Here is a 6,000-nt window from a genome sequence, read left to right as displayed (position 1 = left end):
TTATTATAATGATTTTTCACAGGGGATTCTCTCTCTTTCAAGGGGACTCCTAATCTTTGAGTGGGGGACTGGTGCTTACATGGATTTTGCCAATGAAAAGGGCTGTCGTCTCAGTGGCCAGAGATTATATATCTTTCTTACTTTTCTGCATCCTCAGTCCGCAGGTTGAGGAAAAAAAAACTAGATTGCAATAGAAAAATACTATATACAACACTTTTGGGTCTGCTGTAGTGCAGCCAATATCAAGCTTGAGAAACATGGCTGTGTTGCAATTGCTTATCATGTGTCCTTTGCCATCAGTGTCTTAAAAGAATTGCGCTGGCACAATATGCTGTAATTGCAACTACTCAATGTCCACCTGAGAAAATTACTTTTACTATGAAAAGCAAATGGATAGAAAAGGTTTCAGAGTAGCAGCCATATTAGTCTGTATTCACAAAAAGAAAAGGAGTACTTGTGGCACCTTAGAGACTAACAAATTTATTTGAGTATAAGCTTTCGTGAGCTACAGCTCACTTAATCGATACATTCAGTGGAAAATACAATGGGGAGATTTATATACACACACAGAGAACATGAAACAATGGGTTTTATCATACACACTGTAAGGAGAGTGATCACTTAAGATGAGCTATTACCAGCAGGTGGGGGGGGGGAGGAAGAAAACCTTTTTGTGGTGATAATCAAGGTGGGCCATTTCCAGCAGTTGACAAGAACGTCTGAGGAACAGTGGGGGGTTCGGGGGGGGGAATAACATGGGGAAATAGTTTTACTTTGCGTAATGACCCATCCACTCCCAGTCTCTATTCAAGCCTAAGTTAATTGTATCCAGTTTGCAAATTAATTCCAATTAAGCAGTCTCTCGTTGGAGTCCGTTTTTGAAGTTTTTTTGTTGAAGGATAGCCACCGTTAGGTCTGTGATCGAGTGACCAGAGAGATTGAAGTGTTCTCCGACTGGTTTTTGAATGTTATAATTCTTGACATCTGATTTGTGTCCATTTACATAGAGACTGTCCAGTTTGACCAATGTACATGGCAAAGGGGCATTGCTGGCACATGATGGCATGTACTACATTGGTAGATGCGCAGGTGAACGAGCCTCTGATAGTGTGGCTGACTGTTCCCATTGTTTCATGTTCTCTGTGTGTGTATATAAATCTCTCCACTGTATTTTCCACTAAATGCATCTGATGAAGTGAGCTGTAGCTCATGAAAGCTTATGCTCAAATAAATTTGTTAGTCTCTAAGGCGCCACAAGTACTCCTTTTCTTTTTGTGAATACAGACTAACATGGCTGCTACTCTGAAACCTGTCATTATGCAAGGCACTGAACTTAGCCGTATGGAGTGGAAATCTATCAACTTCATGAAAAAACTCGTACAGATACAGACAGACATCATCTTCCTTTCCAAATGCAAACAGATGGACATCATACCAAAAGCACTGAAGGTAAAAAATCCATTAAAATCTATATACCACACAGGCTATGCTGACAGCTTGTGCCACACACTCTCAAAGAAACTGCGGAATCACCTGATCAACATCCTCTACAGCAAACGGAAAGATTAAGAATGAGCTCTCAAAACTGGATACTCTCATAAAAAAACAAACTTCCACACAAACTTCCTCATGGCTGGACTTTACAAAAACTAGACAAGCCATTTACAACACACATTTTGCTTCTCTACAAAAGAAAAAAGACACTAAACTATCTAAACTACTACATGCCACAAGGGGCCACAACAGTGGTTCCATTAACCCACCCAGCATTATTGTTAATCTATCCAACTATACTTTTAGCCCAGCAGAAGAATCTGTCCTATCTCAGGTCCTCTCCTTTTGCCCCTCCACCCCAATAAATATGATACAGTTCTGTGGTGACCTAGAATCCTATTTTCGACATCTCCAACTCAAGGAATACTTCCAACACACCTCTGAACAACATATTAACCCACAGAGACCTTCCTACCAACACTACAAAAAGAAGGATTCTGGGTGGACTCCTCTTGAAGGTCGAAACAACAGACTGGACTTCTACATAGAGTGCTTCCGGTGACGTGCACAGGCTGAAATTGTGGAAAAGCAGCATCACTTGCCCCATAACCTCAGCCGTGCAGAACACAATGCCATCCACTGCTTCAGAAACAACTCTGACATCATAATCAAAAAGGCTGACAAAGGAAGTGCTGTCGTCGTCATGAATAGGTCGGAATATGAACAAGAGGCTACTAGGCAGCTCTCTAACACCACTTTCTACAAGCCATTACCTTCTAATCCCACTGAGGGTTACCAAAAGAAACTACACTATTTGCTCAAGAAACTCCCTGAAAAAGCACAAGAACAAATCCGCAAAGACACACCCCTGGAACCCCAACCTGCAGTATTCTATCTACTACCCAAGATCCATAAACCTGGAAATCCTGGATGCCCCATCATGTCAGGCATTGGCACCCTGACAGCAGGGTTGTCTGGCTATGTAGACTCCCTCCTCAGGCCCTAGCCTACCAGCACTCCCAGCTATCTTCGAGACACCACTGACTTCGTGAGGAAACTACAATCCATCGGTGATCTTCCTAAAAACACCATCCTGGCCACTATGGATGTAGAAGCCCTCTACATCGACATTCCACACAAAATTGGACTACAAGCCATCAGGAACAGTATCCCCGATAATGTCACAGCTAACCTAGTGGCTGAACTTTGTGACTTTGTCCTCATCCATAACTATTTCACATTTGCGAACAATGTATACCTTCAAAACAGCAGCACTGCGATGGGTACTCGCATGGCCCCACAGTATGCCAACATTTTTATGGCTGACTTAGAACAACGCTTCCTCAGCTCTCATCCCTTAATGCCCCTACTCTACTTGCACTACATTGATGACATCTTCATCATCTGGACCCATGGAAAAGAAGCCTTTGAGGAATTCCACCATGATTTCAACAATTTCCATCCCACCATCAACCTCAGTCTGGACCAACCCACACAAGAGATCCACTTCCTGGACACTACGGTGCTAATAAGCGATGGTCACATAAACCCCACCCTATACCGGAAACCCACTGACTGTTATTGCTACCTACATGCCTCCAGCTTTCACCCAGATCACACCACATGATCCATTGTCTACAGCCAAGTTCTACGATACAATTGCATTTGCTCCAACTCCTTAGACAGAGACAAACACCTACAAGATATCTATCAAGCATTCTTACAAATACAATACCCACCTGCTGAAGTGAAGAAACAGATTGACAGAGCCAGAAGAGTACCCAGAAGTCACCTACTACTGGACAGGCCTAACAAAGAAAATAACAGAACGCCACTAGCCATCAACTTCAGCCCCCAACTAAAACCTCCCCATGCATCATCAAGGATCTACAGCCTATCCTGAAGGACGACCCATCACTCTCACAGATCTTGGGAGACAGACTAGATCTTGTTTACAGACAGCCCCCCAACGTGAAGCAAATATTCACCAGCAACCACACACCACACAACAGAACCACTAACCCAGGAACCTATCCTTGCAACAAAGCCCATTGCCAACTCTGTGCACATATCTATTCAGGGAACACCATCATAGGGCTTAATCATATCAACCACACAGTCAGAGGCTCGTTCACCTGCGCATCTACCAATGTGATATATGCCATCATATGCCAGCAATGCCCCTCTGCCATGTACATTGGTCAAACTGGACAGTCTCTACGTAAAAGAATAAATGGACACAAATCAGACGTCAAGAATTATAACATTCAAAAACCAGTCAGAGAACACTTCAATCTCTCCGGTCACTCAATTACAGACCTGAGAGTGGCTATTCTTCAACAAAAAAAACTTCAAAAGCAGAGTCCAACAAGGGACTGCTGAATTGGAATTAATTTGCAAACTGGATACAATTAACTTAGGCTTGAATAGAGACTGGGAGTGGATGGGTCATTACACAAAGTAAAACTATTTCCCCATGTTATTCCCCCCCACCCCGCAATGTTCCTCAGACGTTCTTGTCAACTGCTGGAAATGGCCCACCTTGATTTTCACCACAAAAGGTTTTCTTCCTCCCCCCCCCACCTGCTGGTAATAGCTCATCTTAAGTGATCACTCTCCTTACAGTGTGTATGATAAAACACATTGTTTCATGTTCTCTGTGTGTGTATATAAATCTCCCCACTGTATTTTCCACTGAATGCATCCGATGAAGTGAGCTGTAGTTCACAAAAGCTTATGCTCAAATAAATTTGTTAGTCTCTAAGGTGCCACAAGTACTCCTTTTCTTTTTGTGGATAGAAAAGGTTCCATGCATCTTGATTCTTCAACACCAAACAGCATAGAACAAGACCACCAAAGTACACAGAAAAATGAGGAATAGTTTATAGCAGTGGTGGGCTGCATGTGGCCCAGGTTACCCACCACTAGTTTATAGAAAGGTTTAAATATAATTAATCACTCTTTTCTTTAAAGCCATTTCCTTCCCCTCCTCATGTATATACTCTCTCCCTCTCCTGTTCTTCCAACACTCCAGTATGAGTTCCAGATCCCTTTAAGGTAAGTTATTGCATACAGAAAAATCTGTGTCCTTTCCTTAATAAGAACCAGATTTTCAAAAGAGAACAGCTTAGATAATCAGGGCGAAATTTTGAAAAATGCTCAGCACCTTGTAGCTCTCACTATTATCCATGGATGTTGAACACATTTGAAAATCTGATTTTCAAATTTCTAACTAGTTTGACAGTTTCAGAGTGGTAGCCGTGCTAGTCTGTATCAGCAAGAAAAACGAGGAGTCCTTGTGGTACCTTAGAGACTAACAAATGTATTTATAAGGTGCCACAAGGACTCCTTGTTGTTTTTGCTAAGTAGTTTGAGGTATTAAAGGGTCCTTAATATGAAGTACTCCTGTTAGTACCTATTTTTATTGTTCATGACCTGAGCTCATCTGAAATATTTTCCCTTCGTGATTTTTTGATGAAAATGGAAAAAAAAATCTTAAGGTTTTATCATAATTTTCCATGGACATTTTAGAGCTTTTGGCTGAAAAATTCAAAACCAAAAATTTGTCTGAAAATTGAAAGATTTTAGCCAAAATATGTGAATTAAAAAGAAGATCCACAGAAAGCAGAAACTGTTTGAAAATATTTGTTTAGTCAAAAAACCCCATTTTGTTTGGAAAATAGTTTTTGATGGAAAATTTTCTACCGGCCTTCATCATCAATATAATTTACAAATGGACAACTGAAGGAGGAGTGGATTATTGCCTGCCGAAAAGGTACATGTTTAGGCCCAGTTCAGTTGTTAGTGGACAATTTTCCTAATGTGGGCATTACTGGCAAAGACTCCTCCTCATAACATAACACTTTTGGTTGTGGCAGACAACAGTGAACTGCTGCACTGTAGTCAGTCGAATTTGCACATTACATACATGGGGGGGGAGGGGGGACAGGAAGTCAAGACTATGGTGGTAGGGTAGTAGCATTTTAAGTATAGACATCTGGTGAAAACTCAATAAACCAAAGCATGATGCAAAGGAGATTGTTTAATTGGAGAAAAGGGTTCATTTGTGGCAAATCATGGCTGGGTTTTTCCACCTATCTTTAGGCACAGATATGGACTCCATTGTTGTAATATCTGAGTGTGTCACAATCCTTTAATGTATCTGCTTTCACAACAATCCTGAAAGGTAGGAAAGTGCTATTCTTATCACTTTACCTATGGGCAACTGAGGCACAAAAAACCTAAATGATTTACCTAAGGTCTCATAAGTAATCTGCTGCAGAGCAGGGAACCAAACCAGGGTTGCCCAAATCCCAGGCTATGGGACTATGAGGCTTTTTTTATATGGCCTATGTATTAACAGGCAGAGAGTATAAGTTGGGCTAACATGCTAACATCTTACTCCAAAAGTGTCCTGAAAGAGAGAAAATAAGCAGCAACTTCTGACTTGCAACTACTACTGGAACAAGTGCAGCCAAAGGAATTAGTAGAGAATGGTGTACTATT

This window comes from Dermochelys coriacea, chromosome 4 (assembly GCF_009764565.3).
Source record: "Dermochelys coriacea isolate rDerCor1 chromosome 4, rDerCor1.pri.v4, whole genome shotgun sequence".
NCBI classification, from domain to species: Eukaryota; Metazoa; Chordata; order Testudines; family Dermochelyidae; genus Dermochelys; species Dermochelys coriacea.
The sequence above is the reverse complement of the archived record's forward strand: the minus strand, read 5'-3'. Positions refer to the sequence as shown.